Consider the following 26,542-nt stretch of genomic DNA (forward strand, 5'->3'; position numbering starts at 1 on the left):
GACAAGATTATCTATGTTGCAGATATCCTTGATAGCTCCACTGAAACACCAATCATGGTATCTGGACAGTGGATGCTCGCGTCACATGACGGGAGAAAGGCGTATGTTCCGAGAGCTGAAACTTAAGCCTGGAGGCGAAGTTGGCTTTGGAGGATAGATTGCATAAATTTGATCCTAAGTCTTCTAAGTGTCTATTACTCGGTTACTCTGATAGATCTAAAGGTTTTAGATTTTATAATACTGATGCTAAGACTATTGAAGAATCTATTCATGTTAGATTTGATGATAAGCTTGACTCTGACCAGTCAAAGCTAGTTGAAAAGTTTGCAGATTTAAGCATTAATGTTTCTGACAAAGGCAAAGCTCCAGAGGAAGTTGAGCCAGAGGAAGATGAACCAGAGGAAGAAGCTGGTTCCTCTAACTCACAAACTCTGAAGAAGAGCAGAATCACTGCAGCTCACCCTAAGGAATTGATTCTGGGCAACAAAGATGAACCAGTCAGAACCAGATCTGCCTTCAGACCCTCTGAAGAGACCTTGCTGAGTCTGAAAGGATTGGTGTCCTTAATTGAACCCAAGTCCATAGATAAAGCTCTTCAGGACAAGGAGTGGATTCTGGCCATGGAAGAAGAATTGAATCAATTTTCCAAGAACGATGTTTGGAGCTTAGTGAAGAAGCCTGAGAATGTCCATGTTATTGGAACGAAATGGGTATTCAGAAACAAGCTAAATGAGAAAGGAGATGTAGTCAGAAACAAGGCAAGGCTAGTTGCTCAAGGCTACAGCCAGCAGGAAGGAATAGACTACACTGAAACATTTGCTCCGGTAGCAAGACTGGAGGCAATCAGACTGTTGATCTCCTTCTCAGTAAATCACAACATAGTTCTACATCAGATGGACGTAAAGAGTGCCTTCCTAAATGGTTATATCTCAGAGGAAGTCTATGTTCATCAACCCCCAGGTTTTGAAGATGAAAAGAAACCAGACCATGTGTTCAAATTGAAGAAATCACTCTACGGTCTGAAGCAAGCTCCCAGAGCATGGTATGAGAGACTTAGCTCATTCCTTCTGGAGAATGAGTTTGTAAGGGGTAAAGTAGATACAACTATTTTTTGCAAGACTTATAAAGATGATATCTTAATTGTGCAAATTTATGTTGATGATATTATATTTGGTTCTGCTAATCAATCTATATGCAAAGAATTTTCTGAGATGATGCAGGCTGAATTTGAGATGAGTATGATGGGAGAATTAAAGTACTTTCTGGGAATACAAGTTGATCAAACACCAGAAGGAACATATATCCATCAGAGCAAGTACACTAAAGAACTTCTGAAGAAGTTCAATATGCTGGAATCTACAGTGGCCAAGACTCCAATGCATCCTACATGCATTTTGGAGAAAGAAGATAAAAGTGGTAAAATATGTCAGAAGCTCTATCGTGGAATGATAGGTTCACTTCTATACTTAACTGCATCTAGGCCAGACATATTATTTTGTGTTCACTTATGTGCTCGTTTCCAATCAGATCCAAGGGAAACCCACTTAACTGCTGTTAAGAGGATCCTAAGGTATCTGAAAGGCACCACTAACCTTGGCTTGATGTATAAGAAAACATCAGAGTATAAGCTTTCAGGTTATTGTGATGCTGATTATGCTGGAGATAGAACAGAGAGAAAGAGTACTTCTGGAAATTGTCAATTTCTGGGAAGCAATCTAGTCTCATGGGCAAGCAAGAGGCAATCAACCATTGCACTATCAACTGCAGAGGCAGAATATATCTCAGCAGCAATATGCAGCACTCAGATGCTCTGGATGAAACATCAGCTAGAGGATTATCAGATCCTTGAGAGCAATATCCCAATCTATTGTGATAACACTGCTGCAATCTCATTGAGTAAGAATCCTATCTTGCATTCAAGGGCAAAGCACATTGAGGTAAAGTATCACTTTATTAGAGATTATGTACAGAAGGGCGTACTTCTTCTGAAGTTTGTTGATACTGACCATCAATGGGCAGATATCTTTACAAAGCCCTTAGCAGAGGATAGATTTAATTTTATTCTGAAAAATCTAAACATGGACTTTTGTCCAGAGTGAAGATGGATCAGAACCTCTGACTATGATACTTCTTGATCAGAAGATGTCTAGTCCAGAAGGTAACTCAATCAGAGTGTGTGTGCCCACTGGTACTGACTCTGAAGCTGAGACAACAACACGTGTGTCAGAATTTATGATGCATAATTGCTTGTGCCCGTGTGACAGTCTGTTATGATTGCGTGTAGATATGCTTATCTCCTGTGTGTGATTGTGTATTTTACTGTTACTATCTATCTTTAATTTTCAACCGTTGATCTTAAAGTGCTTTTTGAATCAACAACGGTTATTTGATAAAACCCACTATACACACACGTTCTCGTTCACTTCCGGTTTTCACTCTCGCACTCTCTGCTTTTCAAAACCGCCTCTTTCTTGATTTCTCTCTCGATCTCTCTTCATCCTTCAAACTTCATCTTCTACCTCAAACCTTCAACCTCTTCAAAATGGTGAGACAAACCAGAAGATCTACTGCAGATGCACCTCAGTTCCCTCACATGGTAGTTGGTTTGGCAACGGGTCAAAGGGGCTCTGAGAACCCGGCACAAGAACAAGTTCAAGCTCAAGAGCAGATTGTTCCAATTGCAGAACGGGGCTGTGCCGTTCACTGCGTATTTGCTCCTGAGGAACTCCAAGTCCTGGCAGAATGGAGATTCGACCTCGACAACCTGGCTGCAAATGGGTTTGATCTTCGTCCTGAAGTCCAAGCTCAAGGTTGGGGAAATTACTTCAACCGACTTCAAGGACCGGTGTATGAGAAGCTGGTCAAGGAATTCTGGAAGCACGCCGACTGCGATGATACTCAAGTGGTTTCTCACATTCTTGGAAGAAAGATCATCATCACTGAGAAGTCATTCGTGAATCTGCTAGGTGCAGACACTGCTTATGGGTATCGGTTCCAATTCACTGAGTCAAAGCTGAAACCCAGCACCAAAGACAAAATCAACCAGGCCCTGTACACCACTTTCAAACCGGGCAAGACAAGTTACAAGGTGATGGACCTTCACCCCAAACTCAGGATCTGGCACAAGATCCTGCTCAACTGCATAAACCAGAGACCGAAGGGCAGTTCTCCAGACTACATCAACTTCAACCAGAAGGTGATGTTGTTCTTCATCCAAGATCAGGAGAAGATCTGCCTTCCCTACTTCCTGTTCTCCTACTTGAAGGAATGCATCCGGAAGTCTCGCACCACCGCCTCCATCAAGTCAGCAATCAAGTATATCCCCTTTGGGAGACTGCTGTCTGATCTCTTCATTGAGAGTGGCCTCATTCAAGACCTGATCAATGCTGGTTGCACAGAGGACTTGAGCACAATTGTCAGCGATGTCTTCACTGCCAACTCTCTGAAGAAGATGGGTTTGGTCCAGAAGAAGGTTGCTCCTGCTCATGAAGACACATCTTCTGAGATCAGAAGCAGACGGATGCCTCTGAATGACTACCCACTGTGGACTCAAGCAGATAATCCTGAAGCCATCAGATGCTATGTTGAAGACCTCAGGGCTCAAGGATTCGAGATTGATCTTGATGATTTCTTCAGCAGACTGCCGCCAGCTCCAGAGTTTCCTTCTCCTCCCAAGAAGAAAGCTCAGAGGAAGATGGTTCTGGAAGAATCCTCTGAAGAATCTGATGTCCCTCTGGTCAAGAAGACAAAGAGAAAGCCTGATGATGGTGATGATAGTGATAGTGAGGATGGTCCTCCAAAGAAGAAGCAGAAGAAGGTCAGAATCGTGGTGAAGCCTACTCGGGTGGAACCAGCTGCTGCAGTGGTCAGAAGGACTGAACCTCCTGCCAGAGTGACTCGATCATCAGCACATTCAAGTAAGCCTGCACTTGCTTCTGATGATGATTTGAATTTATTTGATGCACTTCCCATTTCTGCCTTGCTTCAACACTCCTCAAATCCCCTCACTCCTATTCCTGAATCCCAGCCAGCCGCACAAACCACCTCTCCACCACATTCCCCAAGATCTTCCTTCTTTCAACCTTCTCCTACCGAAGCACCTCTCTGGAATTTGCTTCAGAACCAACCCTCTAGGTCAGAAGATCCAACCTCTCTCCTTACCATTCCGTACGACCCATTATCTTCTGAACCCATCATCCATGACCAACCCGAGCCCAACCAAACAGAACCACAACCCAGAACGTCTGATCACTCTGCTCCCAGAGCATCAGCACGTCCTGCTGTCAGAACCACGGATACAGACTCTTCAACAGCCTTTACACCTGTATCCTTCCCAATCAATGTTGTTGATTCTTCTCCCTCCAATAACTCTGAATCAATTAGAAAATTCATGGAGGTTAGAAAAGAGAAGGTGTCTGCCTTGGAAGAGTATTACCTTACCTGTCCAAGCCCTAGGAGATATCCTGGCCCTAGACCTGAACGTCTAGTTGACCCAGATGAACCTATCTTGGCCAATCCCTTACAAGAGGCAGACCCCTTAGTTCAACAAGCTCACCCTGTCCCTGACCAACAAGAGCCCATTCAACCAGACCCTGAACCCGAACAATCAGTGTCTAACCAATCCTCGGTTAGATCACCTCACCCTCTGGTTGAAACTTCAGACCCTCACCGTGGAACCTCTGAACCCAATGCTCCCATGATTAACATTGGTTCTCCACAAGGTGCCTCTGAAGCTCATAGCAGCAATCACCCAGCCTCTCCTGCACCCAACCTCTCCATAATTCCCTATACTCACCTTCAACCCACATCTCTCTCTGAGTGCATCAATATCTTCTATCATGAAGCCTCCTTGAGGCTCCGCAATGTGCACGGTCAGACTGACCTCAGTGAGAATGCTGAAAATGTGGCTGATGAGTGGAACAATCTGAGCACTTGGCTAGTGGCTCAAGTTCCGATTATGATGCAGCTCCTGCATGCAGAGGGCAGTCAGAGCATTGAGGCTGCAAAGCAAAGGTTTGCTAGAAGGGTGGCTCTTCATGAACAAGAACAGAGAAATAAGCTTCTTGAAGCTATTGAAGAAGCCAAGAGAAAGAAAGAACAAGCAGAAGAAGCTGCACGTCAAGCAGCAGCTCAAGCTGAACAAGCCAGACTTGAGGCAGAGCGACTTGAAGCTGAGGCTGAAGCTCTTAGATGCCAAGCACTTGCACCAGTTGTGTTTACTCCTGCTGCTTCTGCTTCCATTCCAGATCCTCAAACTGCTCAGAATGTTCCTTCCAGTTCTACTCAGACAAGCTCATCCAGACTCGACATCATGGAACAACGTCTTGACACTCATGAATCCATGCAGATTGAGATGAAGCACATGATGATGGAACTTCTGCGACGCACTGACAAACCTTAGTTTTAGGATCTCTTCTTTTTCTTCTTTTTCGTTACCTTTGTTTTCCTTTGTTAAACTCTGTTTCTTTTATTTATTTATTCTCTTTTGTTCGTTTGTGATTATATATGCATAACTATATACTTATGTCACATATGTTTGCTAAACTCGTTTTATTCATAATTGTTTTGTGTTTACATCATATTTCTTTCCATCATATAATCTAGAATGGAGGATCTCTCCTCATTCTTCTGCACTCCTGGCGCTGCTCTGACCTATCCTTCTCCAGACGCTCCAGTACATGCTGGATGTTGCTGAGCTTGATCTTTAGCTCATCCCTCTCTAGAATCTCTTCTGAAGTCATGAGCTTCTCTTCCAAACTCTCTTTCTCTTCCAGCAGCTTGAGTTCAAGCCGGCTGAGTTCTTGCACCCTTTCCACGAAGGCAAGAAATTCCTTCAGGTCTCTCTCCAACTCTGGACGCAGGTCCTCTTCCAGCAGTGTCCGTGTTAGCTCCGCGATGGTCGTTGTACCCTCTGGATGCCTAATGTTCAGGAACAAGTCCTCTTCAAAGGCCTTCTTCCTCAGCTCTTCTAGTGCTACGTTGTATGATGCCATTTTTTTTACTGAAAATTATTCGAGGTGTGAAGCTTACCTTTCTCTCCAACGCTTTTTATAGGCTTCACTTTCTCTCTGAAAGTTAATGCTCTTACAGTTTCTCGAGGTTAAGTTCTTGGTAACTGACCCTTCTATTTACTCACTTGACCGGTGGTAAACGTTCATCCCTTGCATTAACTCTTCTATTTATTTTCGCCTAACTCTGATTCTTACATCGTTTTCATTTTCTTTAAACTTAGACCTTCTCTAAGGGGGAGTACCTTGTACTTCAAGCTAAGTTTTTCACACCCCAAGCTTTTTGCTTATGACAAAAAGGGGGAGTAAACCCAGTTTTTGATTTGTAAGATGTGTTAGTGTGACTTATTTTTCTTTTGGAGATTTTAAGAGTTCCACCTTCATGACCATAGATGTGTCACTGGGCAAATACAAGGAATACATTTCACTTCTTCTGAAGTGATTCTAAGTTGACTCTGATACTCAAGACTCTGATACCTTGTCCATGACTCTGATCACTTATGCGCTCTGATTATTCGTTTTTCATCTATGTCATAAGCTTTTCACTCTGAACTCTTATATTTTTTAGCTCAGAATCTAGACTTTACTAACGTTTTCATCAAGTATTAGATTCAGGGGGAGCTAAGCTCAGAATCAAGCAGTGACTTGAATTCAGAATGAGCAAGATAAACTATTCACATCAGGATAAGTCTTATTCTATATCTCTAAACTCTGAGTGAATTCAGTTTAATGTTTAAGAATTGTTCATCAAAAATCTTAGTTTTGTCATCATCAAAAAGGGGGAGATTGTAAGATCAAGTTTTGATCGAGTAGTACAACTCTATGTTTTGATGATTACAAGTTAATCTTTTGATATGAACAATTGTGGTACTCTAACGTGTTTTTCTGAGTGTGCTATTTACAGGCTCTGACCTCAACTCAATCTCACACAAATCAGAAGCACTGTGTATAAAGGGTAACCCAAGCAACGCTTTCGCATTCACCATGTTCAGTATGAACAGTGGAAAAGCTTCAGAAGTTCTGAAGCTATACAAACTCTGATGTGGACTCAGTCGCTAGAAGCTCTGAAGATCCAGAAGTTCTGATAACCAAGAAACACTGAAGGTTCAGATGTTCTGATGGTGTAGAAGACTCTGAAGATCCAGAAGCTGAATAGTGGAAACTCTGAAGTCCAGAAGCAAGAAACTCTGAAGGCCATGTTCTTCCCTCTGAGTTCAGAATCAGAAGATACAATGGTCAGAGGATCTGTGCTTTCCCTCTGACTCTGATCAACCGGCTTCACAAGTTCCAATATGAAGTATTCCCCTGATCAGAAGTCTCCTAGGTTAAAAGGTCAAGTCGCTATCCAAGTACAAAAGCAAGTGTACCTTCCTGACGACCTACCTAACGTTCTCAGCCACAGCAGAAGCTGGATTTTCCAGAACTGCCCTCCAACGGTAGCATTTCCCATGCAACGCTCAACCCTAATCCTTGGAGTATATATAGAGGCTGAAGATTGAAAGAAGCGGCTAGAAAGAAGAAGTAATACACACGCGCAAGACATATTCAAAATATTCTAAGCTTTCTTTCATCTGAAATTCATTGTGTTTACTATTAGCTTTTTAGAAGCAAATCTCTTGTAAACAATTCTTTGATAAACAGTTTGTTTAGTTCCTTTAGGAGATCAAGGTTGATCGGATCCTAGAGAAGACTAAGATAGTGAATCTTAGTGTGAGCTAAGTCAGTGTAATTGTTAGTCACTTGTAGGTTTCAAGTGCAGTTGTAACTCTTACCTGATTAGTGGATTGCCTTCATTCTAAGAAGGAAGAAATCACCTTAACGGGTGGACTGGAGTAGCTTGAGTGATTTATCAAGTGAACCAGGATAAAATCCTTGTGTGCTTTTCTATCTCTTATCTTTAGCACTTAAGTTCTCGAAAGATTTGTCGAAATCTTTAAGGTGGAAGTTTTGTTCTGAAAACGTTATTCAAACCCCCCCCTTTCTACCGTTTTTCATACCTTCAACCAGAAGGGTTCTTGAGGTGGATGGAGGCTTAGGTGTGAATTGTTGAACCAAGTTCCTCAAGGTGGCCTCACTCTGAACGATACCCTTAATGAATGAATTAAAGAGAGGTACAGACTCAGTGGTGGTGGATGTGGAAGAGGTTTGAATTGGGATGGATGGAATGAAAGTGGTAGCAGTTTGGATGTTTAAGTGGGGAGCTTGTGTTTCGGCTTGAGATATGGTTTGTGTGTGAGGTTCTGTTTGAGGTGGAACTGTTTGGATTGAGGTTGGCAGGGATGTAGATATAGGTACAGGTTGTTCAGGAATAACTACTAAAGCAGAATCTAAATTAAGGCTTTTAGTAAGTTCCTTACTTGAATCTCTGAGGATGGTAGATCTGGTGAGTCTGGAAGTCCTTGCAGGATCAGAAGCTATCTTTGATCTCTTTTCCCTTTGTACCTCTAAAGCACTCTCAAATGCTTGCTTTGGTTCTGGCTCCTTCTTCTGAAGTGGACCCTTCAGAGGCAGTTTCTTCCTCTTGTTTATGGGCGCTTCATCAGAATCGGTGGATTCTTCAGCTTCTGGATATTCCCTTATAACTCGGAGCACATTCCCAATAATCTCACTATCATCCTGCTCAACTTCCTCCTCCACTTGAATTACTTGAACTCTTGGCCTCTTGGTCAGTGGAACATCATCATCTTCAGTTTCCTCATCAGAAGATTCTTCCATGACAGCTTTCCTCTTGATATTCCTTCTGAGTGAACCTTCTTTAGAGTTAGAGTGAAAAGCTCCTCCTCTGTTGGTGTCATCTTCTTCTTCTTGAGTTCCAATGGAGGAATCCATAGAGCTCTCAGAGCTATCAGACTAAGATTTCTGAGGTGACTCCACTGGAGTTCTTTCAGGAGAAGGTTCTGGAATTGGTTCCCTAATGACCACAGATTTTGATGCAGCTTTCATCTTCTTGGTTTCCTCTATCAGAATCCCTTTGCCCTTGGGATCTGAAGGCTTGCTGCTAGTTGTTCTCTTGGACTTCCTTGTTGGTACCTGTAACGCCCCGATTTCTCGAGTGTTACACAGTAACTAATTAACCAATTTTCGTAAAGAGTTTTCGTCGATTCACTTATTAATCTTGAATTAATGATAAAAGTTCAAAGTTACAAAATTCTCGAAACTTAACCATTTCAAACTTGCGGAAATAATCATTGAAAAGAGTATGAAATAATTATCCGGAAGAAAACTTCAAAGTAAATTACATCAAGTTAAACTATCTCAACTAAAATAAAGTAATGGTTCAATACTTCCAAAACTCGGTACTCTCAACCCAAAAGAAAAATGGATGTCTCACAACCCAACCATATCCTTGGCACCTTCCTCTTTATCTTCTTCCTCTTCATCAGAAGTGTAGTCGTCATCCGGTAGTGGCTCGTCACGTAGCATCAACTCCCAAGAATGAGTCCTCGTCATTATCTTCACGACCATCTACCCCCCCCCCCAAATAAACACATAGCAAACAAGCAGGGTCAGGTCCAACAAAAAGAATGATAATGACAAAATCAACAACAACATAATATAAGTACATTATATGTCTTTTATGGGAAAGAGTCAGTTACTAACGGAATCTCACTTCACACAACCCACCAAAACTTCCATGGCCATCTTCGTGCTTCCGCAGAGGCACGGTTATCACGGTGACCGCAGTCAACCAATTCACGTGGAGCCGCAATGATCCACAAAAGTTCACGGTGACCGCAGTCAACCAAATCACGTGAAGCCACACCGGCCCACAAGGGTCACGGGATACCGCAGTCAACCCAAATAACTCCCTCGCGTGCAAGGTACCATCGTTCTCATGGTCCATAGTCTCACTAGACCTATGTCCAATAAAATTTCATTCACAATCTTCTTGCAAGCGAGTTAATTACGCGTTTCTCTTTGTTTAAGTCTCTAAAGTCAACCTAGAGTCTTACATCAACATCGCATAAATATAACAATTAAACGATCACAGACACAACGGGAATTACAGCTGGATGAGCGACCCTTTGAACAATTTCCAATAATATCACAATTCACATAAGGCATAGCATAAACTTACACTTACGCATGGCACATCATGGAATAAATTATCAAATAAGGTAACATAAGGCTTATGCATGGAAAACAACACATTTTCGCAACTTAGCTTTTTGGACAGCAGAAACAACGTTCATTGAAACTGGTCTACAGAATGCGTCCTCCAACAAATATCATGTATAATATCTTTCCGGAAAGCTATTTTAAAGATCTACAACTCTCTAGTTAAAATGATTTTCATTTGAGCCCCAGAATTAGGTGATATCACTCCTTAAAGTTTCTGTCCGACACAGGGAAAAACAGCAGGTATGACAGTTACCCAAAATGACCTACAACACACAATACTAGACCAAAATTTATGATCTTTATATGTCTGGAAAGCTCTTTCGAAGATCTACAATTTGTATGTTAATCATTTCTTTATTTGGCGACCAGAAACAAGTGAAAATAGGACCTGAAGTTTACTGTCCAGCACAGAAATCTGACAGAGAATGCATTTGCCATCAATTTCGTTTTAGCCACTCTATTCTAAGGGTTCTAAGTCATCTACCAGCATCAAATATAGTAACATGTTCACAGTGTAACCCAATATCACATGGAAAAAGTCCAGCACACATTGCATATTCAAAACCTCAAGCACATCAATCAAGTTCATACATAAAATCATGTCAAAGCATGGCAAGAATCATAGTTTTTCCAAGAAAACTCATGATATAACCCCTATTCTACCCAAAAGATCCTAAGACCAGCCCTTACCTTGGGTTCTTGGTCTGAAAAAGAGAAAAGATGTGGGTTCATAACTCAGTTGCTTGCTGTCCACGTCCCTCTTCTCCTCCTCCACGCGAATCCTCTCCCTCTCGCAAGGCTCTCTCACTCGCGCGGCGTCACGGGTTGCGGTGGTGGTTTGGTCGGCGGCGGCTAAGGGTTCAAGGGGTGGTTCTCTCACTCTTTTCTCTTCTGTTTTCTTTACGTAAGGAGTGCAAGGGTTTCTGTTTCAGAACTGAATGGAAAAGAAATTTTTCCCCCCTGCAGAACCCTAATACAACCGCGGGCTCCCCCTCATCATGGGTTTGGGTTTCTTTTCTTTTCTCTTGAGCCCGCTCCAAGTCAAACCCTTGACCCAATGACTTAATCAGACCTGAATCTAATTAAAAACTTAAGCCCTCTTAAGTAATTTCATAATCCAATTCGGAATTAGAAGAAAACAAACTAATTTACTCGCTGGTACTGTACAGCCTTAACGACAGTCACTAAAACGCAAATATCTTAAGCTACAGAGGTCAGATTGACGCGAAATCACTTGGAGAATTTTCTAGACGTAAAGGGCTACAACTCTCATGAAGGAAGTTTTCCCAAATGAAGTCGTTAAGACCCTCTAAAAATTCGCACAAGTTGACAGTTCTAATCTGCCAGTTATCAAACATTAGCTAAAGCCCCAATTTTATTCAAACTTTCGTAAAATTGTTCCAAATTGAACTTAGGGCCTTACAGTACCTCAGGAGGACTATCAGGAAGTCTTTTGATAAATTCCTCGAGAGTGATTGGATCTCCTTCACTTCTGAGCATTCTCACATATTCCAGACTGTGGCTGGATTATCCTTCTTAGACCAGAGAGGATAGTCATCAACAGGGTGGTTCTTCTGACGAACTTCTTCAGATGATTCTTCTTCAGGTTCAACTTGAACTTTGTCAATGATCTGCATTCTCTTCAACTTAGTCCCATTGAGAGCATCTCCAATGGACATAGCCAGATCCTCATGAAGTCCTAGGTCATATAGAGTCTTGACCAGTTTGTTCTGAGTGAAGATATCTGAGAGCAACCTGCCATAAGGAATGTAGGAGATAGACCTCTTGGTCTCAATTGCAGTAGTCCTTGACAATTTTTCTATCCAACACATGAGAAACGACGTAGTAGTCGTTGCATACAGCATTCTTCCAGAATTCCACAACTAGTTTGTAATAAATAGGGCCACAAAGTCGATTGAAATAGCCAGACCAACCTTGCAGATTGACTTGATCCCTGATGTCAAACCCATGTTTAGCTAGGTTGTCGAAGTCCACTCTTAACTCGTTGCACACAACCAGTTCTTCAATCTTCTTGACGCAGGTGACCGCATTGGCCGCGTTCAGAATTTGCTGAGCTTCTTCAAATCTTTGCTTCTCTTGCTCTTCGACAGTCAGTTTGGAAGAAGCAGTAACATTTGCCTTCGATTTCCTTGATTTGCCCATGATTCTCAGAAATGCGAGGTTTAGGGTTCAAAGAGAAAGGAAATATTGGAGGGAGAAGAGTGAAAGAAATGCAATGCACACAAGAGTTTTGAAAACCGTTTGAGTAAGTGTGTGGATTAGATCGTGTGTGAGATCGTGCGTATAGTGGGTTTAATAGTAACCGTTGAGATTTTAAGAAGCATAAGCCAAAAAGCAAGATCAACGGTTTGTAAAATAATTAGTCAGAAAATAGCACAGTGGAGGAGAGTAGGTATCATCATTATAGCAGGTACACCACGCGATACAAGGAACTATGTCACAAAAGAAGTGACACGTGTATTGTTGTCTACCACAGAAGTTTAACCGGTGGGTTAAGTGCTTCTGATCGAGTACCTTCTGAATAGGTAACATCTGATGACTTCAGAAGCATCATGGTCAGAGGTTCTGAAAATACCTTACTTTAGACAAAAGTCCATGTTCAGATTTTCAAGAATAAATAAAAACTGATCTTCGGCTAAGGGTTTAGTGAAGATATCTGCCCATTGATGGTCAGTATCAACATACTCTAATGATAGAGTGCCCTTCTGAACATTGTAACACCCCGATTTCCAGGTGTCACTTTAGTAACTAAAAATAAACTTTACACGCGGAAAACAGGTAATTTTTTTTTTCGTTTGATTCCTTTTAATGAAAGCGATAGAAAATAAAGACATAACCCAGCATCTAAACTAACCGATATACATCATATATACAGGTACAGCCTCAGCTGCACATCAACGTCACGCGCACTCGCAGTGACCTCACAGTAGTGTGCCCGTAGGCAAATATATACATAACCAGTAATGTAAGTAAAAGTCACAAGTACAGTCATCCAAGAGAAAGTCGGCTCCAAAAATGGCCTCAACAAAAGACACCTATATTCCGACAGACTCTCTGTGATTCCCCATCAAGAGAACCACACAGAAAGCCATGTATCGGGAACCTACCCTGTCCCAAAAGTAAGACGAATCAGAGCTCTACACAAAAAATGACACTGCCTAACCTATCCTCCCAGTACCGCTCATAGCTCCTCCTCCTCTCCCTTGTCGCTCGGCGAGTAGCTGTCCCCACTGCTGTCGGAGTCCGAGTCGGAATCCACCGTGATCATCTCGGTGTCCAAGTCCACGACCTCCCTCCTAACTGTCCTGCACACCGTCCTAGTCAAGCCCGTCTCAACATCCACCTCTCCAGTATGAACATCCTCCTCCACCACCCGAACCAGGGGATCCATACGGTAGCCGCGCGGTGGAGTAAAAGTAAAACGACGTGAGGCAGATGGAACAACAGACTCCCTCTTTGGCTGCACGAGGCTCGAGGACGACGCCACGTCGGTAGGATCGATGGCAGTAGCAGGAGGTGGCGCAACAGGTGTAGCAACATCAACCTCGATCTCAGCTGGGTCCTCGTCATCGGAAGAAGATGAAGTCGGAGGTGGTGCAGGTGGTCCTCGACCAGTACCTGGTCCACAGCGAACTGAAGGCGGCAAGTCAAAGCTCAGCTCCATGCGTCGTAGCACTCCTCTCGTCAAACGTCCACGCTCGTCTGTCCGGTCCTCCATGACCCTTCCCCGGTACGTCGCTCGGTGACCCACAACATCGATCACCCAAGCGGTGGGGGCATGACGGTCCACCAACTCATACCTGATCCCCCCCGAGGGAGAGACCATCGAAAACCAGTCCGCCATCAACATCTGGCAGCAGGCCGACCGCCCAAACACAAACATGAAACCAAAGCCAAAGCGCTAGGGTCAACTCACGGAATAAAATAATTATACACTCAACATGTGATTGGGGTATAGATATATATGTTGATATATATATATATATATAAATAATCCTAGCATGTTATTGGCTCTAACAATGCTTCAATAATCCAAACAGCATACAATCCCAGTCAGAGTCAATGTATGCGTGAAATGCAATTCAATATGATCTGGATAGTTCAAGTGGGATGGGCACCATCGAGTCAGTCCTAACACCGGCCTAGTGTTTAACCATTTCCGCTCGGGTGTCACTTACAAACCCATGCATAGTCGGATCAGCCCCAACCACCCTAGGTCGTGCCACTCTGCCCGCTATGCCGAAGATACACCCAGGTGTTCTTCGATGAAGGCAATCCCCAACCTTCGTGAAGCATTCCCGTTCTTCACCATTCGTGAAGCATTCCCGTTCTTCACCGAGGCCCAATCTTTCGATTGTACAAACCCCGAATGATGCATGATGCAATATGGTTAGCCAAACATCGAATCGTCCTCCCAACGCAAGTGTTTAGCTCAAAACCCAATCTCGAAACCCAAGAGTTTAGTGTCGGTCAATACAACACAACTCCAACAACAAGAGTACTACAGTACTCGGTGACTTTCAATCATCACCGTGGCTCACCCCCCCTGGTTCCAGCAATTCTCCAGAACCCACAACAAAAGTCGACTTTTCCCCGTCTTTCGCAATTATTTCCCCCTTTAGTTTTCCTACGTTTATTCGTTAATAAAAATGTTTCGAATTGAATTAGTCAAGTTATGAGTTTATTTCTCGAAGTCTAAGTTTCCCAAAGTCTCTAGTTTTCAAAATTCTATTTTCTTTCTAAGTTTTCCAAAAACCCACCAAAAGCAATTCCCGGGGAAAGTCTAAGTATACAAACGAACGACTAAGACTCAAACCCCCCTGTTTGAACTTGCCTAGGGTTGTTTCTCCAACCCGAAATATCAAATATAACCAGTTCAGTGATTCCCCACTCTGAAGTCGCGTCAAAACGCACAATTCAATAACATCTCAATATCATAAGTTATGGAAAACATCATAACATTAATTCATCATCATAATCAATATCAAAGTAAAGCATAAGTCGAATTTATCGACGCCTATCATGCAGTCTTAGCTAAAAGGTAAGTTGCCCTAACCTCGAGTTGCTCCAGCCTCGTGGTCTAAGTTTCCTTCACACAATTGCTCTGAGAAACCCAAAGTTCCTTCAACTGAACCTCGGAGAAAACAAAGCAGAAATCCAAACAAAATCGATTAGCTCGATCACAATACAACTCATTAATGATAGACAAAGCATTAAAGCTTCAGAATATAACAATCGGGTACGAAAAGACAAGTTTTCGAAAACGAAAAACTCCCCCCCCCCTTGAACAAGTTCTCGGCCAAAAGAGGAAAAGAGCTCATGCTCTTTTTCTTCGATCTAATCTGATTACAAGGTAGTTTTTGGGTAAAACTAAGGCAAAGAAACTGTCGGAAAAATTTTCGGACGATCGGATCGAAATACGGCTATTCAGGGGCATTTTGGTCCAAAATAAAAGCTCAAAACCTCAAAGTTAAAACTTCGGAAAACAAATTTGACAGCGATGTTCCTAACGACATTTGTAACAACTAATCCTAAAGGCACGAAGTCGGATTGCGACTTTTCGACATTAAAGTTTCGAAATGTGAGCAAAATGGGTTTTGAATCAGTTTTTCAGATCCTTGACAACTCGATCAAAATCGGCGAATATCGGCGAGTGTTCTAGGCTCTTGGGCAAGTACAGAAGATATCCCAAGCGAAAAATCAAGAAAAACGGATAGTTTTACGAAAAGCTCGAAACTTTGAGCACAGAAAGAGATATAGAAACGCAGTAGAAACGATGATCAGAGGTAAGAATCAAGCTAGTTACCTCGATACCTTGAAGTAGGGACAAACTGTGCGAAGATCGGTCAAGTTTCGGCGAAAATCTTCCTTCCTCCTTTCTCTCCTCAACTCGCGGCCTCAAGAGTAGAAAATGGGAGATATTTTGATTTTTCAACTATTTATAGGAAGGTGAAATCGCGGGAAAATGAAAATTTCACGATTTCAATTTTTGCAGCACGTTCATCGGTGAATTCTAAGAGAGATTCTGGCGACAGAATTCCAGAACTCAAAACAAATCTCTAACATTTGGGAAAAACGATCTCTAAAATCCCAAAAGCGGTGTAAGTTAATCTGTCCCGAAAAACTACTTTTTGCTGTGAAGGTTAGACGACAAAACTTCGTTCTGAAGAAAGATTGGAAACATCGAAACAAATCTGGCAACGCGGACGGAAACTTCGTTAAAAGCTCCGAATAGAAAAAGTCTTCATTCAATGATTGAATTTAGGGTTTTGAACCAAAGAAATTAGCGTCGTCAGACTTCCGAGAAGTGAATACTATCGTGCGTACAGTCCAGGGTTCCGAAATGAAACACTGGTCGGTGTTTGAAATCTCACTTAAACGTTGCTTTAAAAGCGAAATTAGCCTATTCTGGACGCTCTCGCCATAAGGCAGGTGTGTAGACGACTCGCACTAACTCCTAAAACAACTACGAAACATTCCTCAAGCAATTCCTGAACTTTCTTCTCCATTAAACTTTCTCGAACAGCAAACTCCTGTCACGCTTACACTGATTCTACGCGTGAGTCGGAAATTAAACCTTAAATCCAGTTCTGCAAATCCAGGTCTTACAAACATGATCTCGAATATAATGATACTTTACCTCTATGTGCTTTGCTCTTGAATGTAGAATGGGATTTTTGCTGAGGTAGATGGCAGCTGTGTTGTCACAGAAGATTGGAATCTTCTTCAGAAACAAACCATAGTCCTCCAGATGATTCTTCATCCATATGGTTTGTGTGCAGCAAGTGACAGCTGAGACATATTCTGCTTCAGCAGCTGATAAAGCAATTGTGTTATGTCTCTTGCTTGACCAAGTGACAAGATTTGCTCCAAGGAAATGGCAACTCCCTGAGGTGCTTTTCCTTTTCACTCTGTCTCCAGCAAAGTCAGCATCACAAAAACCTGAAAGTGTATACTCTGATGTTTTTCTATACATCAAGCCAAGGTTAGTGGTTCCCTTCAGATATTTGAGGATCCTCTTAACAACTGTTAAGTGAGTCTCTCTAGGATCTGATTGAAATCTAGCACGATATATCAGGCCTGGAAGCTATTAAATAAAGAAGAGAGCCTATCATACCACGATAGAGCTTCTGCAAACCTTAGAGGAAACTTCCTCTTTCTCAAGAATACATGTTGGATGCATTGGAGTCTTTGAGATATTGCAGTCACTCATGTTGAATTTCTTCAGAAGTTCCAAGGTGTACTTCTTCTGGTGGATATAAGTGACTCCTGGTCATTGATCAATTTGAATTCCCAGGAAGTACTTGAGCTCTCCCATCATGCTCATCTCAAATTCAGCCTGCATCATCTTAGAGATTTCCTTGCATAGAGAGGGATTAGCGGAACCAAATATAATGTCATCAACATAAATCTGAACTATAAGAATATCATCCTTATAGGTTCTGCAGAAAAAAGTGTTGTCACCTTTACCCCTTACAAACTCATTCTTCAGAAGAAAGGAGCTAAGCCTTTCATACCAAGCTCTGGGAGCTTGTTTCAGTCCATAGAGCGACTTCTTGAGCTTGTAGACATGCTCTGGATGCTTGTCATCTTCAAAGCCAGGAGGTTGCTTGACATACACTTCCTCTGAAATGTAGCCATTGAGGAAGGCACTCTTGACATCTATCTGATGAAGAATTATGTTGTGATTCACTGAGAATGAGATCAGTAGCCTTATAGCTTCAAGCCATGCCAAAGGAGAAAAGGTCTCACTGTAATCAATTCCCTCTTGTTGATTGTAGACTTGAGCTACCAGTCTTGCCTTGTTTCTCGTGAATTCTTCTTTTTCATTCAGCTTGTTTCTGAATACCCACTTGGTTCCGATGACATGGAAACCTTTGGGTTTAGGCATTAAAGACCAGACATCATTCTTGGTGAACTGATCTAGCTCTTCTTGCATTGCCAGAATCCAGCCTTTATCTTCAAGAGCTTCATCAACTGATTTGGGCTCAATGAGAGATACAAGTCCCTTCAGACTAAGAAGAGTCTCTTCTGAAGGTTTGAGCATGGACCTAGTTCTGACAGGAGAATCTTTGTTGCCAAGAATCAGTTCTTCTGGATGAGAGGCAGCTATTCTCTTCTTCTTCTGAAGTTGATCAGAAGTTGTTGGAGCATCTTCTGATGCTTCTGCCTCTGGAGCAGCATCCTCTGAGCTTTCCTTTGGTTGATTTGCTTCCGAAGGATCAATGCTGAGATCTGCAAATCTTTCAAACAGCTTTGACTTTTTTGAGCCAAGCTTGTCATCAAATCTAATTTGGATAGATTCCTCAACAGTTTGAGGGACAATATTATAAATTCTAAAACCTTTAGATCTTTCAGAATAACCAAGAAAATAGCATTTTAAAGCTTTAGAATCGAATTTACCCAATTGCTCCTTTGTGTTGAGCATGTAGCAAGTTCTCCCAAAGGGATGGAAGTAAGAGATATCAGGTTGTCTTCCTTTGCACAGCTCATAAGGAGTCTTCTCCAGAATTAATTTGATGGAGATTCTGTTCTGGATGTAGCATGCAGTGTTGACTCCTTCTGCCCAGAAGTGCTTGGCCATACTTGATTCCTGAAGAGTTCTGTTCTTTCTTTCAACAACTCCATTTTGTTGAGGAGTGCGAGGACAGGAGAAGTTGTGAGAGATCCCTTGAGAGTTGAACAATTCTTCAAAAGCTTTGTTCTCAAATTCTCCACCATGATCACTTCTGACAGTAATCACTGAAGTTTGGAACTCCTTCTGAACTTGGGTAATGAAGTTGGTGAACATAGTGTGTGTTTCATCCTTGTGCCTTAAGAACTTTACCCATGTCCACCTGCTGTAGTCATCAACAATGACTAACCCATACTTCTTTCCTCCAATAGATTCAGTTTTCACTGGTCCAAAGAGATCAATGTGAAGTAGCTCAAGGGGTCTTGTTGTAGATACCACATTCTTTGCTTTGAAAGGCTTCTTGGTGAATTTTCCCTTATGACAAGCTTCACATAGAGCCTCTGATGAGAACTTCAGACGAGGCAATCCTCTGACGAGGTTTAGCTTGCTTAGTTGAGAGATCTTCCTTAGGCTTGCATGCCCTAGGCGTCTGTGCCAAATGAAGGTATGAAAAACGGTAGAAAGGGGGGTTTGAATAACGTTTTCAAGATAAAACTTCCACCTTAAAGATTTTAACAAATCTATTCGAGAACTAAGTGCTAAAGATAGGAGATAGAAAAGCACACAAGGATTTTATCCTGGTTCACTTGATAAATCACTCAAGCTACTCCAGTCCACCCGTTAAGGTGATTTCTTCCTTCTTAGAATGAAGGCAATCCACTAATCAGGTATGTGTTACAACTGCACTTGAAACCTACAAGTGACTAACAATACACTGACTTAGCTCACACTAAGATTCACTCTCTTAGTCTTCTCTAGGATCCGATCAACCTTGATCTCCTAAAGGCAAACTATACAACTGTATATGAAGTTCTTATTTACAAAGAAAGTGCTTCTAAAAAGCTTATAGTAAACACAATGAAATTCAAGATGAAAGAAAGCTTAGAAGGATTTGAATATTTCTTGCGCGTATATGAATGCTTCTAGCCGCTTCTTTCAACCTTCAGCCTCTATTTATACTCCAAGGATTAGGGTTGAACGTTGCATGGGAATGCTACCGTTGGAGGGCAGTTCTGGAAATTCCAGCTTCTGCTGTTGGCTGAGGATGTTAGGTAGGTCGTCAGAATAGTACACTTTGCTTTTGTACTTTGGATAGTGACTTGACCTTAACCTCGTAGACTTCTGATCAGAGGAGCGCTTCGTATTGGGACTTGTGAAGCTGATTGATCAGAGTCAGAAGGAAGCTTGGATCCTCTGACCGTTGTACCTTCTGATCTTCACTTCAGAGGATCAGTACATGGTCTTCAGAGCCAGTTGCTTCTGGACTTCAGAGTCTGGATCGTCAGAGTCTTCTACACCATCAGAGCTTCTGAGCCTTCAGAGTCTTTTGGTTGTCAGATCTTCTGGATCATCAGACCCTCAAGTGCGCTGAGTCCTTATCAGAGCTTGATTTACTTCAGATCTTCTGAAGCTTTTCCACTGTTCAGAGTGACCATGGAGAATGCGAAAGCGTTGCTTGGGTCACTCTTTATGCACAGTGCTTCTAATTTGTGTGAGATTGAATAGAGGTCAGAGCCTGTAAATAGCACACTCAGAAAAACACGTTATAGTACCACAATTGTTCATATCAAAAGGTTAACTTGTAATCATCAAAACATAGAGTTGTACTACTAGATCAAAACTTGATCTTACACCAAACCCATTGCTCATCATTAACGGACATGAGACACTTGACCTTCTGAGATAGCAGTTTAGAAGATTTGATTTTGTATATGTCATTTCTTCTCTTCCCAGAAAACAGAACAGATCCATCTGTTTGACTGACAGCTTTACAGCCGGTTTGATTGAAGATCACATCATAACCTTTGTCAGCTATTTGGCTTATGGAGAGCAAGTTATGCAATAATCCTTCCACCCGGAGTACATCATTAATAAATGGAATTTTTCCATCTCCTATGGAACCTTTTCCAATGATCTTTCCCTTCTGGTTTCCTCCAAAGTCAACGTCTCCTCCTGACTTAAGCGGCATCAGTTTTTGGAATATAGACCTTATGCTCGTCATGTGTCGCGAGCATCCACTGTCCAGGTACCATGATAGGTGTCTTAACTGAGCTACATAAGATGTCTGCAACAGGAATAATTTTTGTCTTAGGTACCCATATCTTGGGTCCTTTCTTGTTAGTTTTCCCAGAAGTTCTCGGAACTTTGGGTGCAACAGGAGGATAACACAAGGGAACTTGATTATAATATTTAGACATGTCAAGTTTAAATTTTCCCTTTGGTTTTACCACCTTGGGTGTAACCTTTTCTGGAATGACAGTACCAGCGGGAACAAAATGCTTATGCAATGGTTCGCGTTTGGGCTCAGATGGCTCACCTGTCATAGGTTGGGAGTCGCCAAGGTCACTGTTCCCATTTCTGCTTATGCCATAGATCATTGAAGCCATAATACTTCTGTCTATGCCTTTGGCTAGGAACCTTTGAAACGCTTTCTCATATAGAGTTTCATGCTTAATATCGGATGATGCAAGTTGATCTTCAAGCATAACATTTTTAGAACGAAGAACAGAGTTGTCATTTTTAAGAGAATAGTTCTCTTCAATGAGTCTAGAGACTGACTTCTCATGAACTTCTGATGTACTAGTTTTAACAGCATATTTTCTTTTAAGCTCTTTATGTTTATTTAAAAGAACATCATGTTTCTCCATTATTTCAGATAATGCAGTTCTTAGCTCAGATGGAGAAAAATTAGAGAATACCTCATCGTCATTCTCAGAGTCTGAGTCATCTTCTAAAGCTATCATATCATCCTGTGCTTCAGCATCTCTGCTAGTGGTAGCCATAAGAGCTTCCACAGCTTCATCTTCTTCTGACTCAGCTTCATCAGAGTCAGTCGCATCAAAGGTCACAAGAGCTTTCTTCTTGAAGACGTTTCTTGGTCTCTTGTCCTTCTTTAGCTTGGGACAGTCACTCTTGTAGTGCCCAGATTCCTTGCACTCGAAGCAGGTGACTTCCTTCCCAGAGGACTTATTCTGACCAGATGAAGATTCAAATCTTCCTTTACTTTTCCTCGGTCCTTTGCCCTTGCTTTGTCTGTTCTTCCAGAGCTTGCTCAATCTCTTTGTGAGAAGAGATAACTCTTCATCACCAGAAGCATCTGATAATTCTTCAGAGGAATCTTCCTCTTCTGCCTGATAGGCTTTCGCCTTGTCAGATTTTGGCTTAAGAGTGATAGATTTGTCTTTCCTTTGAGGCTTGTGCTCTTTGAGTTCAATCTCATGGCTTCTGAGATGACTCACAAGCTCTTCTAGCTTCAAGGAGTTCAGATTCCTGGAAAGCTTCAAAGCAGTGACAAAAGCCATCCACTCCTTAGGCAAACTTCTGATGATCTTTTTGACATGATCACCAGTAGAGTAGCTCTTGTTTAGCACTCTGATTCCAGCAATCAGAGTTTGAAACCTTGAGTACATCTCCTCAATGGTTTCACCAGATTCCATCTTAAACTGCTAATTGTTTTATGAGAGCAAGAGCCTTAGTCTCCTTGACTTCTTCATTTCCTTCATGCGTCATGACCAAGGAGTCATAGATGGATTTTGCTGTTTCTTTGTCAGAGATCTTCTTATATTCAATATATGATATTGAACTGAACAGCATGGACTTCGCCTTGTGATGATCCTTGAAACGCTTCTTCTGAGCGTCAGTCATTTCAGTACGGGGGATCTTCACTCCTGAAGCATCTACTGGATCAGTATAGCCTTCCATGACCATATACCAGAGATGTGGGTCAGTGCCAAGGAAATAACTTTCGATTCTATCTTTCCAGTACTCAAACTTTTCACCATCAAAGACTGGTGCTCTGAGTTGGTTGTTGTTGTTGTTGTCAACGGAAGTATTGGCTTGGGCCATCGTTGTTTTTCACACTAGGTTCTGGATCACTGATCACTGTTAAGTGTATAAATCAAAACCGGAGCTCTGATGCCCATTGAAGGTGCGAAAAACACTATAAAGGGGGGGTTTGAATAGAGTTTTTAAACAAAAGTTTCCCTTTTTTAAGTTTAGAAAAACTTAAAGATAAGAACTAGGTATTAAGGAGAACGAAGTAGAGCACACAAGTATTTTATCCTGGTTCACTTGAGATAAAAGCTCAAGTTAATCCAGTCCACCAGTGAAGGTGATTTCTTCCTTTTTCTGATGAAGGCAATTCACTAAAATCAATGAATGTTACAACTGCACTTGCAACCTGCAAAGTGACTAACAGTACACTAATTTTCTCACTAGTATACTCTCAAGAAGCTGATCTACCGATCCTCTCAAGACTAGCTAAACACTGAACCAAACTTGATTCAGTCCTCTCAAGATCCGACCAAACTTGGTCTCTTAAGGAACTTCACAAAGTGTTTGTAAAAGGTTTTGGGTTTACAAGAAATGCTTCTGAAAAGCTAATGGTAAACTCAGATGTTCAAGAACAGTGAAGAAATATTGCTAAGAGTTCGGTTAGAATCAATTCAAGAATATCAGCAAAGTTTCTTAGCTTCTTTCTTCTATGTTTAGTCCTTATATACTCCAAGGCATATGGTGTAGCCGTTGCTAGGGTTTTGTCTGTTGGAGTGGCAATCTTGTAATATCAGACTGCTAGGACGAGGTAGGTGGCAGACAGGCTATGACAGTACGATGTGTACTATGACAGCGACCTGTCCTTTCACCAGCTGACTTATGATCTGGAGTGCTTTAGATGGACGTTGGTGAAGCTTCTGATCAGAGTCAGACGGAAGCTTGGATCCTCTGACCTTGCAATTTCTGCTTCTGGACATGTTCCTCAGAACTTCTGAACTGCAGAGCTAGAATAGCTTGGGTCTTCAGAGCCAACTTCTTGCAGGTCTTCAGAACTTAAGTCTTCTACTTCAGGACCGTTCCTTCTGGAACATCTGGTCTTCAGAACTTCTGACTCCGGTTCTTCAGTACCTCTTGAGAGCTTTTATCTTCAGAACTTCTGAAGGATTTGCCACTGTTCTGAACGAACATGGTAAGATTTAGAACTCTCTTTTGGTTACCCTTGGGTCTTCTTCTTCTGATGGAATCGGCTTGGGTCAGAATCAGAACCTGTTTGTCACAACTCAAAAGGACAAACGTTAGAGTACCATAATTGTTCATCCTCAAAAACCTTAATTGTAATCATCAAAATTTAGAGATGCAACCTCTGATCAAATCTTGATCTTACAGTCCCTACAAAGAAGAATCTTGAACCATCCTCTTGAAAGGGAAAGGAAAAACAAGTTGCAGTTTCTGATGATGAAGATTCTGATGATAAGGTGTTGATCACAAAGGTTGTTGTTTCTGCTAGTGCTATGAAGAAGGTTGTTCTTTCTACAAGCAAGAAGGTTGTAGATGAAAAGAAGACGAAGAAGGAAGGGTCATCTCATAAGACCCCCAAGACTTACAGGAGTTCTCAGGTCGAAGTGTCTGAGAAGAAGAAAAAGAAAGAAAAGACGAAAGAGAAGGTTGACGCCTCTGCTAGGAGAAAAAGAAAGCATGTGTCTGAGTCTTAATCTAAGCCAGATGTCGAGCCAAATGTCCCAGACATCTCGACCACTACCAGGAAAAAAATTAAGGGAAGAATATTCCAGATGCCCCTATGGAAAATGTGTCCTTCCACTCTGCAGAATTTGCTCAGAGGTGGAAATTTGTTTTTCAGAGGAGGATTGCTATGGAAAGATAACTAAGTGAAGAGGCCTTGAGTTTCAAGGAGATTGTTGATCTTTTGACTAAGGTTAGCTTAATGAAGAGAGTCAAGGATCTTGGAAGGTGTTTTGATAAGCTGATCAAGGAGTTTATTGTGAACATCCCTTCTGATTGCAATGATGAGGGGGAAGTGTATCAACTTCTCTCCTGAAATTGTCAATGAATTTTTGTGCAGGAGCCCTGAAGCTGTGATTGAGGGGGAACCTGATCTGAATAGGGTTTCTAAAACCCTCATTGGAAAGCTTGTCAAGAAATGGCCCAAGAAAGGATTGTTGCCATCTGGAAAGTTGATTGCGAAGTATGTTGTGTTGCACAAGATTGGAGCAGCAGACTGGATGTCTACCAATCATGCTTCTGGAGTCACTCCTCAATTGGCAAGGATGATCTTCTTGGTTGGAACAGGAGGTAAATTTGATTTTGGAAATCATGTTTTTTAGCAGACAATCAAGCATGCAGGTTCTTTTGCTGTGAAGCTGCCTATCCTATTTCCCTATCTTCTATCTGAGTTGATTGTGCATCAACATCCTGTTTTTCTAAGGGCTAATGAGCCTAAAGGTAAGAAGGCTCTGCCTCTCAAATTTGATTACGACTTGTTTGCTAGGACACATGTTCCAGACATTATGTTGTCTGCTGCAAAGCGAACTGCCAGTGCAAGTGGCACTAAGGCACCTGAGTCGAGCAAGGAGGATATTGTGGCTGAATTGCAAAAATTTACTATACCTTGCAATTGCAAGACACCATACATGCCTACAAACTGAGGAAGCATAATGTTGATCAACTGATCAAAGCTCTGACTGATGTTCCTGCTACTGCCGAGGAAGAAGGGGTTGAAGAGGAAGCTCAGTATGAAACTGCTAGAGAAGAAGAAGAAGAGTCTGATGAAGAAGAAGATGTCACTGGTTCTACCTGTTCTGCTACTCATAGGGCTTCTCTTTGATTTTTCTTCTTTCTATGTATTTGATGAAGCCTGCTGGCTCTATGAATTTTACACTCATGGTCTGTAATGATTCTGGAATTGATCTCTGTGCACTTTGGTTAGCTATTGTAAGGCCCTAAACTCATTTTGTATTATTCAAGTGAAAAATTGAATAAAAATGAAAGTTTTGACAAGGTTTGAGTTTTGACATATTCTTGCTGTCACTTTGTGTGAATTTTTTAGAGGGTCTTAACGACCTCATTTAGGAAACCTTCCTTCTCGAGCGTTGTAGCCCTTTAAGTTAAGAAAATTCTCCAAGTGGTTTCAGGTCATTCCGATATCGGTAGCTCGAGATATTGTAGTTTTAGTGACGATGGTTTTGGCTGTACAGTACCAGCGGATTAATTGGAAAACTTTCCTTTTAATTCCGGTTTTAATCTTGTTTTTAATAAAAATTGGATTGGTTTTCTTATGAATCAGACCTGTTTAAGTGGGTAATCAGTTGGGTTCAGGGTTTTGCTTGTTTTGGGCTTAGAAAGAAAAAAAATTTCAAAGTCGTAGCCCATGCATGTGTAGCCGCGGGTTCAATAGGGTTTGGGGGGATGGGTTTTTCTCATTCACACAAAATCTGAATTAGAAACCCTTGAGCACCACCTCCATCACGTAAAACCAGAAGAGAGAAAGGAGAGGAGAAGAGAGGAGCCGCCACCTTCCACCCTTTCCGCCGGCCGCCGTCGTGAAGGGGATCGAGAGAGAGTGAGATCGCGAGAGAGAGAGGGAGAGGATTCGAGAAGGAGAAAGAGGGAGGGAGCTTGGACAGCAAGGAAAAGCTTCTTCAAAACTTCATTTTTTTCTTCTTTCATCAAGGTTTTAGCAAGGTAAGGGCTGGTCTTAGGATCAGGTAGATGCCTAGGATGTTGCCATGTATTTCTATGAGGAAAAGTAATGATCTTGAAGGATTTCACATGATGTTTTGTGACTATAATTGTTGCTGGAAATTTGTGCAGTGATTACATGATTATTAATCCATATTTGATGTACTTGCCATGATTCTGTGATCTTATGTGAAACTCATATGACTACCTGCTAGTTTGGCTTACTTTTCAATAGTTTCCAACATGA

This window comes from Lotus japonicus, chromosome 2, assembly GCF_012489685.1.
Source record: "Lotus japonicus ecotype B-129 chromosome 2, LjGifu_v1.2".
Taxonomy (NCBI): domain Eukaryota; kingdom Viridiplantae; phylum Streptophyta; class Magnoliopsida; order Fabales; family Fabaceae; genus Lotus; species Lotus japonicus.